The sequence below is a fragment of the Anabrus simplex genome, chromosome 1 (genome assembly GCF_040414725.1).
Source record: "Anabrus simplex isolate iqAnaSimp1 chromosome 1, ASM4041472v1, whole genome shotgun sequence".
Lineage (NCBI taxonomy): Eukaryota > Metazoa > Arthropoda > Insecta > Orthoptera > Tettigoniidae > Anabrus > Anabrus simplex.
In genome coordinates this window covers 1,413,037,845-1,413,052,631 of record NC_090265.1, presented here as the reverse complement: position 1 = coordinate 1,413,052,631, position 14,787 = coordinate 1,413,037,845, and positions in this window count along the sequence as shown.

Below are 14,787 nucleotides of genomic sequence, written 5' to 3'. Positions count from 1 at the left end.
TTCATATTTTTCTTGCAGTCCCTAGTGTGTGGCGCTGAAGACTTTGAGTGTCAAGTATTAAAACTAACATTACCTTACCTAAGCTAGCTGGCCTGTCGCCGTAAATTGCTGTCGGGGGAGGGCCTACAGCTCCGCTTCAAGTGCATGCGTTACCCGAACGACCTTAACTTTTGCTGGGGTGGCTCTTTTTGCGCCAGCAAAGAAACCCAACTCGCTGGAGAAGCTGAACTGCGGTAGTGCGAGCGGATTGTCGAGACAGCTGTACTTGGCTTGGCTTAGATGTTCGCAGTTTTTGAAATATTATGAAAAGCATTCAAAGGATTAGTTAGAACATTTTAATACAAAGTTCTTTACCCCAGCATAGCCGTCATAAAAATGGGTACACATATGGCATATCTGGAAAAATACTACTTTGGTATAACACGCCTAGGGTAGGTGGTGAAATACAAGAATAAACGAAAATGACTGTGACCCTCTTGATGATTAAATCATACTTAAGCCGCAATCAGTAGGGCCTGAGAAGGGGTGAAAGTGGTTAAACTAACCGATATTATGGATGCATGTGGGTATGTTCCAGGATAGCTTTCAACGAAATTTGTTACACATATGACCTATCATCTGCAAAGCAATATTATGTAGTGGAAAGTGGGTTATAAAAATAACAGAAAATAGTGTCGAATCCTTAGTTTTCGGGGTCACTGATGTAAATTGTTACACACCGGATTTTTTAAAGTCCCCGCTGGAGGTGAAAAATGGGAGGAGGATGACATGAAAAATGAAAATAACCGATATTGATGCCGAATCTATTGTTTGCGTGCCTCTGAGACGTTTGTGACGCTCTGGATTCCGTTTAAGTCCACGCTCAGCCTTCATAGAGACGGAGGTCCTAGAGGGGCTTAAAAGTAAATAGTCCAAATGACCGAGATTAGTGTTGAATCCACTGCGTTTTGAGTCGTAAGGATGATTGTTGACATTATCAGTGACAGTTGTTGAAATTGTGAGCATTATATCTATAACGCTACGGGTAAATACCGTATAGTAATCACTTATTCTTGAGAGGCTCAACTACTTCCCGGTTAATTCGAGCTTTCACAAGGACAAAGTTTATAAAGATTATAATCTAAAAGTTAAGGGGCCTGGGAAGTGTGAAACCCTCATAAATGTATACCTTTGTTCAATGTTAAATTTCTCTGGAATGTATGAACGTATTAGGTTAAAAATGTAACCTATTATTTATCATAAACTGGCAAATAAGCACACAATGTATCAATGATCTAGTTCAATTTTCTTCTTAGCTATTAAGTTACAAATCTTAGTCGGATTTAAAAATTCACAGAAATAAGTCTCAAATTCATGTTCCTTTCTCTCAGAAAGTATAGTACACTTCGGTAATTTTTTTATTACTTAATTGAGACAGTATTATTTAGCTATGGAAGTAGAATAGTTGATCTAATTGTAACGGATGTATTTTAAGATTTGTATATTTTTCCATGGTATTTTATGAGTAAAAATAGGCCTCAAATTTAATAAGAAAAAATCATATTTTCCAAACTACTTAACTTACATTCTCAATTCTACTTCAGTACATAAAGTAGCATGTATGCAGTATGTGAGTTAAGTTTCAGTGTGTTATCTTTAACAGGTTCTGAGAAAAAGGAACATTTGGTGATAAAAATATTATACTGAGAGAAATGCATTTATAGAAAACAATTTCATCTCACAACTTACATTAGTACATTCCTGGAGAATAATCATCATCATCTGCTTCTAGTGCCTCCTGGGTCTTGATTCTCTTCCTTTTTTCCACTCTATTTTCTTTAGATGCCAGACTGGAAGCTTTTTGGGCATTTGGCACACGTTCCTTGTCAACTTTTGTTGTGGTTGTGGTATTGAAATCAGATTTTATGCCCATCCCTACCGGAAGTTTTAGCCTACCAACGGCTACTTCATTAAAAGTCACCACAGCATCACAGACACCTATTACCACCTATCATACTCTACCAAGACAGTTTTTGGTAGTGTTTTCCAAATGCAGTAATTAAAACTTTCATTCAAGTTCTGTGTGGCTCCATGTAACCATCTTTTCAACAGTTTGTCATCTGTCAAGTCCCTGTATACTGGTCTGGAAGCTTCTATTACTATATAGGTAGTGAATGTTTGTGTTGGCATGTTGTACCTTCACTTTACACTTTCACTGTTTCCATCAGTTGAACACTCATCCTTCAAGTAAGACAGTTCCTTACTGGAAACACTTTCCCTGCTTTCATGCTCTACAACATGCTGTATTTTTAGGTTAGAAGACGTGCACAGATTATTGTCATTACTACTACTATTTAAATGCTTATTACCACAGAATTTACGCTTTTTAAACAGTCTACTGCTTCTCACCATTGTTAAATAACTTCTGAAGTACACTTGGAATGAAAACACCACTAGGAAAATAAGTTACAAAATTAAAACCTAATAACTGTTGCTGTTTATAAACAAGCATTCTCGCTGAACAAAACTGAGACAAAAGAAAAGCAAAATGCGGACACAGGACACGTTGCCAACATAACTACGTGCGTAAACAAAAATTCTCAAGGAGTTTCAACACTACACTTTCAGAGAAAAGCAAAGACTGTAAGGAACTACAGAACTGAATGATGCACGGTCTCTTTAAATATTTTTTATACTGCATAAATGATGCAGCAATATACTTGATATATATATATATATATATATATATATATATATATATATATATATATATATATCATTTTATTCAGGAAACTCTCAGGAATGTTTTGTAGTTTAAAAGAATTGTGATTTTTTACATTTTCACACTTCCCAGGCCCCTTAAAATCAAACACTTCTGAATAAATATTACATAATAGATAGAAAAATCGATATCTCAAAAAGGAATTCTCTAAAAATTCACTTCACAATAACTACAGTAACAGGCAACACAAATCTTAAGGGTACTACAGCTAGTAATAAGAAATACCACAATAGGGGCCACAATTTAAAGAGGGCGAAGCTATGAAATGAAAAGTCCATCAAGGCATCAGCAGCAAGGATAAGAAATAAAACAGAATATTAACTTTTGAGCAAACCCGCGGTAATAAAATACACGGAAAAATAGAAATCATAAAAATATGTAAAAGCGTTACGTAAGAACTGAGGCATATGAGGAACTCAGAGCTATTTTAATATGGATGAATAAATGAGGAGAAAATAATATTGTGAGCATACAGATACACAAACTTAGGGAAGGCGTCCGGACTAACCATCTTGATAATTTTCAAGATACCTCAACGAACATCTCATAGGCTCAGCAGTTTGAAATGTAAATAATGATAATATTAATAATAATAGTAATAACGATCAAGGAACGTATATTAGTTGGATTATTATATGGCTACCAATATATTTCTTGATTAAACACCGCTAATTTGATAATCTAGTTTGCTTGAAGAATTGGGCTAATAGTTATAATCATATTCGATGAAATGCAACTTAAGATGTCTGTAATATTTGAAAATTATTTCACAAATGTTTGGTAATATAAAAAATATGTAAATTCTAATCACAATACTTTATTTTCAGCGAACGGGTGGGTGCAATGATGCCAATGATGTAAGTAACAGCTACTAGAGCAATATACTATTTAAGGAGTTTAATTTATGCACAGTTCGTCTACATTGTGGTATGTTTAGTATTATGTATACTGTATACCGGTAATATTTAGGGTAATAACTCAAATATAGGAAATTCAGTTATCCTAGATAGACCAAGTGGGGGTTAAGAATGACCACCTTTTCCTAACTGTCTTGGAATTTTCATGGTATTGTAACTAGAGATCTCCAATCTCCGTTTCGTGTTTTTAAATGTGTTATTTGGATAAAATAATGCCTTGATGTGCCGTGACAAAATAAATATTCGTCTCAAAAACGAAATGGACATAAAATGCTCCCCACACCATCGTTACACAGAGTAACCTATGTTTTTAAATGATATTCAGTTACTTCAAGTATTGGCTTGACTCAGTATGTGTGCAATATTCGGTATTGTTTGTCGCAAAGTTAGTAAGTGTGAGAATGTTTGGTATACAACAATGGAGTGTTAGCACGCATACATATCTTGTGTCTATCTGTAGTTGTGTTAATGGGTGTCATTCATTGTTGAATACATTCATTCTCATAGTTTATATGCTTTAAAGTACATTACACTAGCTTCCCCAAGCGTATACACGGTTACAAACACGCCATATCAACGGAAACTCTCTTGCTTAAGGCAGTCGCGGTTAAACATAGCCTTTGTTGCACAACGTCATGCCAGCCCTTATGCCTACAGTTACAAGTTAAATATGGCTTTGTTTATAAATCAACAAATCTCACTTATTTACATTCATAGTGATTACAAGTAGAATTCCCTTATCAAATGATTAGATGGCGTAAGATGCGTGATATCTAACTAATACCACAATGTAAACGAGGAAAATAAGACTATAAAATCTAATGAATCGGGTCAGTAATGATTATGATGAATGCTAAATGAAGTCTGAAAATCTGCTGTACAGTTACAATACCTTAAAGCTGATAAAGTTACTGACTTCGAGCCATTGTTACGTTAAAAGCTATTTCTTAATCCAGAAGTGCTTCTTCATTCTTATTGTAAGAACAATAATAAAAATAATGATAATATTATAGTAATTTAGTGATATCTCGACACGCTAAGAAAAAACCTGTAATTTTGATCACGGTTTACTTGTAAAATATTTCAATTATTTCCCATGTGATTTTGTACACAGTTAATTTATGTTTTCTATTATTTATGAAAAAAAAAATATCATTTCATAATAGTTACGCAGCTGTTGTAGAGAGTGGGTACATATAAACTGCTCATCGTTTCCATTTTCCACACACAACTCCTGGAACCATTTCCTGCATTCCCCACTACATAATCAAATAAATAAAGGATGCAATAATGTCCACTTCTCCCGCATTTAGGGAGTTCCTGACACTAGGTAGGACCTCCGAATAGTTACGCAGCTGTTGTAGACAGTGGGTACATATAAACTGCTCATCGTTTCTATTTTCCACACACATCTCGTGGAACCATTTCCTGCATTCCTCACTACATTGGACCCATGCTTCATTACGGTTGTCGTCACATACTGGGCAGTAATTCTCAGAGCAAAGAAGAATGCTTGAGAAACTAGTTTCCCGTTGCGCACGCCGAGTTCTCGTTGTTGTCCTTCGATTTGAAGGATTCTTTTCATTTTCGCGTTTCATATTCTTTAAATTTTCCCGATAATCCTGTGAAGTCACCGTGGCGGATGGGGGTGAAGCAACACATCTCTATTCATACAGCTGATGCCTTATCAAGCACATCCGGATCTTTGCAGTGCATTGACTGTCCGTCGATTATGAACCGAATCCTGCCCCGAGGTTTGTAACGATTTAGGTGATCAAGAAATAATGATTCGGACATTTTAACAACTGATCCACTGGGCATTTCTTTTGAGTCTATCTTTGCCTTACCCCTTTCATTATAACAAAAGGTGGGATAGCATATCCAGTAGCATTACCACACACAATTACTGTTACCGTAGATCCCTTTTCTGCCGTGGTGCTGTAAAACACGTTTTTCTTTCCTTTTTTTTACTAATAATCTCCCCTGCCTTAAATATGAGCTGAACACCAGTTTCATTGACATTGAAAATATTACCAGGCTCTTGAAAAACCCAGTCATAAGAAATTGCTTTTTGTTTTTTAAATATGCTTCTTAACACCATTCCTCTGAGTGAACCTAAAAGCAAGTTCTCGTAAATCGGTCACTGTTCGCCCAAACCCTTTAGAATCGAGATGAAAAAGGTGGTTGAGTAACTGGTCCTCCATAGCTTTGTCAATTGTTACTCCTTTTTCCAGTTTTCTCTTGGTTGATATACCAGATAGTATTCTGGATCTGAATGTATTCCTTGGAATACTGAAATACTTCGCAGCTGTTGCTAAAGTAGTTCCATTTTCTTTCACGTCCTTAATAGCAGCAGCCATATCTTCTGCATTCCATCGTCCAAGCAGACCCTTGTACACATATTCCCGTGGCATCCTCCACCTATAACCATTTGGATGCAAAACTATTAATGCAAAAGTTCTACTTTATCATCAGTTTCCAACCTTCGTAATTTGAGTTTAACTTCACAACACAAACATTATTATAAAAATATCGCATTACAAAAATATTATAAATATCCTAATACACTGCATTGTCATCATTTATTACTTCTGCTAAACTGTATTATTAACGCACCATTAAACCATGTCCCCAAAAATGTACCCCGGTTTAGATATTCACGGAGATCTCGCTGCTTGTCGTGTCTAGATCTCCCCGAGTTTCATTGGCAGGAAGGAGGTCGCAACACTTACCAAGCTGAAGGTTTGGCGATTTGGAAATAACACCACTGCTTCTCCGAAACTTGCTTAGTGCGCCTAACCTAAAACATTATCTTAAAATATCGCATATATACCTATTTCGTTACACAACGTACTCATCATATTATAGCAAGTTACTTTTAAATCATACATCACTTACTTACTTACTCATCTTCAATTGTTCATATGCCTTGTATTAATAGTGATAATATTCAACTAATATGATGACCATGAGCACAAAACTATACGGCTTCAGTAAATGTAGTTGCAAGTTTGACCTATGCAGTACTGTGTTTACCAGGGGGCGCTAAGCTCAAAAGTATCGAGTTCTCCCTTATGTCGGGATCTCCCTAAGTTACCTTATTCTGATTCACAATTATTTGACGACATGCTCCTATAAATTTCAATCTAATCATTATTATTTATATTATTATTATTTTATTGAATGTAAATGTTTTAAACAATTAACCATGTACGAGTACTTTGACATGATGCCAAGAATACTTTTGACGATAGAACAAATCCACTGTAGCATCACGTACACTTCACATCCGTCTTTATTCCATTTATAAAAATTCTATGTGCTCTGATCAGTAAAAGAAGTTGCTGCTGTAAATGCTTTTAACAGTCTCTTGAATATACGAGCTAAAACAGGGTGAAAACTAAGTTTGAATTCTTGAAGTTGATTTGCCAAACACTTCCTTCTGTTCTTCTATTCTTCTCCTTCTAGGTTGCTCCTTGTTTCTCAACAAGACCTACGAGTCCGAACTAATTTCTGTGATACGAATAGAGCGACGCAAATAATAGCACGTAGATTTCTCTCTCTTTCTCCCCCTGTGTGTTTTATTATTTCAGGAATTCATCGCCTGACAGATGTATGAATTTTGTATTTCTAACTCCGATTTGAAATTGAAAACAGAATAATGAACACTTATTAAATACGTCTATGTCCCACGTCTGTTACCACTGGACAGATCCAGGTTGTTCGCCCCACTGCGTCTAAGACAATTCTAGCAAAACCGGACAGACGGTGTCCTGCCTGTGTACATTTATTTACCACAGCATATATGAAAATGGATGATCTCCATGTAATCTACAATCTATAATTCATTGACAGAAGTTCATGATGAACTATGTACATTTTTAAATTAACAATTCACGTGAATGAAAAATGTTTGTTACTATTCCATTCGCTATATAACTGAACCAATTTGAAATCATTGAAACTAATGCTAACATGTAGCGTAACGCGAGTGGATAAACAATATTTTTGGTTTTATTTGGTGTAGGCCTATAGATGTAAAGAGCTTTTGGAGTTCCTACTCTGGAGCAAGTACCATATAGTTGACCATGCGAAAAACACCGATTTTCCAAATTTAATCCGGCAATGCGCAGTGACTGCCCTCGAGCTTTGTTTATTGTCATCGCGAATGTAAGAAGCACAGCAAACTGTCATCGTTCGAATGCGAAGGGCAAATCAGTTGGAATCATTGGAATGCGCGGAATCAGCACATCTTCTCCTTTACATTTGCCGTTAATTATTGTTGCTTCGATCATATTCGGCATAAGTTTCTTCACGGACTAAACAAATTCAAACATGTTTCAGCTCGTTTGAGCCATCTTCAGTGAAAAATGAGGGGAGTTTGAAATAATTTACATAATATAAGTTGGAAAAATGCTAAAAAACATAATGAAGGAGCAAATGAAAAAACAAACAAAAGAGAGCCCAGACGGAAACAAAATTAGCACAAATATACAATATTTACATCAATAAGTACATTATTTACAATATTTAAAATATTTACATCAATAATATTTCAATGGATTTATATTTCTAAACCGCACCAGGAATTTTCAATTGAATCTTATTATTGATTCGATTGATGTCGTCATTCTTTGGAGCTAAGATAGCTCGCTCGCACAGCCAATCCTGATTTCTGAAGTTGTTCGCGATGTTCGGAAAAACGTTATTTCCAAGATCTTAAATTGATGACTGAAGTTGACAGAAGTTCAGTGGGAACGATATCTCCTGTGTTTCAGGAAGAACCGGAAGTTTATCGCCGCCCATATCCAAAAGTTGCTTGGCAAAGATTTGTGCGGAAATACCTCCAAATAAATGTACACGCATATTGGTCGACAGTGTAATTTTTTTCACATGTCTCCAGAGAGCCGAATTCTTCAGACATGCGTTCAGCTCATCGGCTGGTGTTGATCTCGGAATGACGGGCAAAGTTTGACGAAAATCACCGGCGAGCAATATCAGGGCTCCGCCCATTTGACGTTGATTATTTCGAAAATCTCGCAGAGTACGATCAAGTGCCTCAAGTCTTTTCCTATGGGCCATGGTACTTTCATCCCAAATAATGATTTGGCATATTTCAATATAGTTGCCATTCTAGATGTTTTACTAATGTTGCAAATGCGATCTGCAGCTAGATTTGAATTCAATGGCAGCTTCAGAGCCGAATGAGCCGTGCGTCCTCCACCGAGTAGCGTTGATACTCGCCGAAATTCGAATGAAGCATCAGATTGCTCTGGCTCTGGCATCATCGACCGGGCGAGTTGGCCGTGCGGTTAGGGGAGCGTGGCTGTGAGCTTGCATCTGGGAGATAGTGCGTTCGAATCCCACTGTCGGCAGCCCTGAAGATAGTTTTCCATGGTTTCCCATTTTCACACCACTTTTTATGCCACTTTTTCTGCTAGTGGCTTTACGTCGCACCGACACAGGTAGGTGTTATGGCGACGATGAGATAGAAGAGGCCTAGGAGTTGGAAGGAAACGGCTGTGGCCTTAATTAAGGTACAGCCCAAACATTTTCCTGGTGTGAAAATGGGAAACCATGGAAAACTATCTTCAGGGCTGCCGACAGTGGGGTTCGAACGCACTATCTCCCGGGTGCAAGCTCACAGCCACGCTCCCCTAACCGCACGGCCAACTCGCCCGGTCGATGATGCCAGAGCCAAAGCAATCTGATGCTTCATTCGAATTTCGGCGAGTATCAAATTGAGTAGAAATGTTTTTCCGGTGCCTCCTGGTGCATCAAGAAATAGAAGTCCACCATTTCCACCTCTTACATGCTCCATAACTGTGTCGTACGCGAGTCGTTGATCGTTTCTATAGAGACTTTTCTGTGCATGAACATAAACTTGCAGCGCATCGCGTCATAGTTTTATTCTCGCAGTACTTCTATATCGACAACATCGTTTCTGTGACGTTCCGGTGAAAATAGCCCAAGCTGATTGAACATTTTGTTATTAATCGACATGCACATATCCTCAAGTGATACCAGTGCTTCATTGAAAAATATCTTCCGAATACTGTACATCCAGGCCGGGGTTTTCTCTGCGTGCTCGGAAAAGTATGTCTTGCGCTCATATTCTATTTGTGTTTATCCCATAGATCTTTCTGATCAGAAGGCGCACATGTCAAAATAATGGCGAACAGAGTTCGTATTTGGTGAGCATGGCGTGTTTCAGATGCTTCAGCCAATGCGTTGTCGCTGTGTTGATCATGTTCAAGCAAAACAAGTTTGAAACATGCTTCTCTGTATATCTGACACACTTGACCATCGATGGTTTTGATTGCTTCGAACGATGTTGGTCCTTTGACCACGTGAAGCAGCATTCGCGAATAGTAGCATTCACCATTATTCGGATGAACAGTGTATAGTCTTCCCAATGTGCCAGTAGAAAACATACCAGCTATCGAAGAATGCCTGGCGCCTCGTTTACTTCTGCAAAATTTCTTCGCAGATTGATTCCAAGTGTAATAGTGTGGGACTTCGTGATACAGCAACGTTTTTTGCGAATTCGTCAAATGCATTAAAGCTGCTACTTCAGAGGCTGAAAGAAAAACGGTCAACGTTGTATTTGGTGGATCTGCAGCTCTCTGGGGTGCATTTTCTTCCGTGAAGTAAACTCGTTGACCGTTTTCTAAGTGAACACTGAGATGCATGACAGCAGGAAAGCGTTCATGAACGTCGAAACCAAGAATTCGCAATACAGCTTCATTACTGCTAATATAACGTCCCATTTGAAATTGTTCGACTTCATTGACGGGTGTTCTGGGTTTCGCAAATCCGAAAACTGCCATATCGCTGCATTTATTCACATATTTATATATGTATTTGATCGATTTAACTGAACTGAAGGTCTCTACGTTGATATGCGCATTAAATGATTTCGAAGGAATAGGAGAGTAGGGCACAATCCATTGGTTATCAATTTCGAAATCAACATTATTGATTTTGATAGTTGTTGTGTGCCCTCCTTCATCTGGTTTTCGTCGTCTGTACAGCTGATAACCATCGCCACCACTTTGTGTTTCTTGGAACATCTGACGTGGATCCTTTTTGGTGCATTTTGCATCCTTCATGCGTGATGAATGTGGGTTGTATAGTCCACATGGTCCGTGAATCGTGTGTTTCTTGACAATTTTGCATAATTCTGGATCTTCTTCTGGATCGGACACTGTGCAGTAGTGATATCGTCAATATGAGTTGGAAATTATTTTTCAACCAACCAAATTAAGATATGTGCATTTGGTAGACCTCTTTTCTGCCATTCAATCGAATACATCCAGCAGCAAGTTTCTCCGTATACATGGTTCTTGGTGATGAAATCCATAAAACGTATAGGTTTTTGTTTGAAAACTTTCTCTGTAAGGTCATGTCGATGAGATGGTTGCTGACCAGGCAGAAGTAAATCTTTGATTTCTGTCCAAGATAGATTGCATGTAAAAGTAATGAAAAGTTCTGGACGTCCGTATTTGCGAACATATGTCAGAGCATCCTGAGCATATTCTTGCATGTGTCTTGGACTTCCAGTATACGAAGCCGGAGGTATGACCATTTGTCCAATGTTAGTAACTGTTCCATCATTCGCAATTGCATCTCGCGGACGAATATACTCTTTGACTCGAAGCTTCGATTGATTGTAACGAATGTAATTGAGTCGTTCGCTTTCAACTTTAGCGTACATATCCACGATGGATTGTTGGAAAAGTTGACGACATTTCAGGATGTGATTAGATTGTTCGTCTCGAATCACGATACGATATGCATAAAAATCCGAACAACTGACTCTTTTCGTTCGCAGCACCTGTGAGGGGATGAGTTTGGTACAATTCGAGATGATATCCGTCTTCTCCTCGCGGAAATAGTATTGGATACTGAAGTGCATCATAGATCGGTGTGTTTCAGCAACACGTTGTTTGGTTTGATCTCGTCTGCTGATAACAATATCTCGCCGGGTAATCTCTGTTACGACAATTAAAGCTGCTACTTCAGAAGCTGTTGGAGCATTAAAGCGTCTTTCATGCTCATTCAATGGCGTCTTGTCTGCCCTGATAATGACTTTGAAGTCATCCGCTCTTATGTTCTCTAATGCGGATTTGAAACCTCGGACCAAATAGTTGTGCTCGTGGAATAATGCCTGTAATTCAGAAATAATTTTCCGATCTGTTGTTACACTAAATGCGCATCGTCTATCAATCTCTTCCTCCACATTGTCCCTGAAATAAATTTGTAAAAACTGTGGATCTTCTTCGGGTACTGGAAGAATTGAATCAATATGATGATACAATTGTCCTCGGACTTTGAATATGGGCATGAAATTCTCATATCTCACAATATTTGTCGCTCCAAACGATGTCATCTGAAAGCATGAGTTGTATTTCCGAATATCTCTCCCACCTCTACCGCCTCAAGGGCAGTGTCCTGGAGCTTCATACTCTTGGTCGGCCTGACCTGCTATGCTGAACAGGGGCCTTGCGGGGGGATGGGAAGATTGGGAGAGATAGACAAGGAAGAGGGAAGGAAGTGGCCGTAGCCTTAAGTTAGGTACCATCCCAGCATTTGCCTCGAGGAGAAGTGGGAAACCACGGGAAACCACTTCCAGGATGGCTGATGTGGGAATCGAACCCACCTCTACTCAGTTGACCTCGCGAGGCTGAGTGGACCCCGTTCCAGCCCTCGTACCACTTTTCAAATTTCGTGGCAGAGCCGGGAATCGAACCCAGACCTCCGGGGGTGGCAGTTAATCACGCTAACCACTATACCACGAGGCGGACTGAAGGGTAAGAACTGATTGGAAGTTTGTTGTATGCTGTACCGGGCTGACGCATTTGTGTCTCTTACACCTGACAAATTGCGATGTGATGGAAGTTCGTATCAAGGGTTTAATTTACGTACGCACGTTTTAAACACTTCGTCCTAGAGATTTCACAAAGTTTGCTTATAAGTTCCCACGAATAGAGGCAAATAGTGTTCTAATTCCTTCTTTTCCCCAGTGTTACGGTCATATACTGCAAGAGGGACCTTGTTAATTCAAGATCGTGAAGTCACTTCATCAATATTCTCGTTGTGGGACCTTTTCAAATGGTCCATTGGTTTAGATATTTCACCACCGTGGAGTCCGGCTCCATGGCTAAATCTTTAGCGTGCTGGTCTTTGGTCACAGGGGTCCCGGGTTCGATTCATCCTCATCACGACGCGCAGGTCGCCTACGGGATTCAACTCAAAAGACCTGCATCTAGCGAGCCGAACATGTCCTCGGACACTCCCGGCACTAAAAGCCATACGCCATTTCATTTTTTTTTTTTTTTACCACCGTGGAACAATCCTTACTACCCAGCTTACATTTCGCGGATTTGATTTTTTCACCTACGTCAAAAATGCCAGGCACCAGACAGATGTCTTGGCATTTTAATCAGTGTTCTAGAAACCTACAGACTGATGGAGTGGCTACGCGGTTTGGGTCACGTAGCTGTCATCTTACGTTCGGGAGGTAGTGCGTTCGTACCGCACTGTCGGCAGCCCTGAAGGTCGTTTCTCGTGGTTTTCCATTCTCCCGCCAAGAAAATATTTGGACTGTATCTTAATCAAGGCCACGGTCGCTTTCTTCCCGCTCATAGGTCGTTCGTATTCCATCGCCATAAGACGGCACGATGTTAAGCAAACTGTTAAAAAAAAAATTGACAATTAAACACTAACGGTAAATGAGAATGTACATATTTTCATATTTCATATATTCGCCTTCTTCAAATACATAAAGCAGTATTTATCACGTCGTGGGCACGTGCGCTGCGCACGAATGCTGCAACTTAGCGCTGTTAACGGAGCGGTTGTTTACGGAGCGGAGGCTCCGGGCGCTTTCAATCGTTTGCCTCCGGAGAACCTCCGATTGAATTGCAAGCGCGTAGTTTGAACTTGGCACGGGAGAAATGAACGAGCATTTGTACAGGAATTTATAACTTGTCGCTATTAATGTGAAAAACTACGCCCCTCCGTTAATACTTCAGTTATTTGGCGATATTACAAATAGGCCTAGCATTCTTACGTACGGACATAATAATTATGTAACAGAACCTCCGATTGAATGACAAGCGCGTAGTGTGAACTTGGTACGGGAGAAATGAAAGAGCATTTTCTCAGGAATTTAAAACTTGTCGCTACTATTGTGCGAAACTAGGCCCCTCAGTTAATACCTTAACTATTTATCGATATTACACATAGCATTCTTACGTACAAACATAATTATGTATTTTCTTAAATATAAACATGTTATAATTTAGGCCTTGTCCGTGACTGTAAATTACTTCGTTATGAAATAATTAATACTATTATCATTGCATGCCGGGCTGAGTGGCTCGGACGTTTGAGGCATTGGCTTTCTGACCCCAACTTCGCAGGTTCGATTCTGGCTCAGTCCGGTGATATTTGAAGATGCTCAAATTCGTCTGCCTCGTGTTGGTAGATTTAATTACACGTAAAAGAACTCCTGCGTAACCAAATTCTGGCATCACGGCGTCCCCGAAAACCTTATAAGTAGTTAGTGGGACGTAAAGCCAATATTATTATTATTATTATTATTATTATTATTATTATTATTATTATTATTATTATTATTACTAGCTGATGTAGGCCTACCCGTGCTTCGCTACGGGATTCTCAGAAAGACTGACTTGGTGGTTTTCCTAACTGAATTCAACATAGGTCATTACAAAAACGTCAGTAGGAATGTAGCGATTGAAAGCAATGTTATCATATAAAATACTCGATCAAATGAAAAACCGCACACTTTCTCACTTTCAACGAACAGTACTACGGTGCCGATCTAAGAGTCCAAAGTTCCAGAACTGGAATAACCAGGTCGCAGACTGCCGTGACCACTCCTCTGTCATTATTTCGTTAAATATGCACACTACTCATTCCAATCAGTGGCTCAGAGTAGGGATTTTATAGCTCGAATACAATGATGAACCAGTGTGTTACGTACCAGATATATCAGAAAATGTATGAACCAGAGGAATGGCATGCTAAAGAAGAAAGTTATCTTACACCCCAGCTACTTCCCACCAATATACAGGCAGG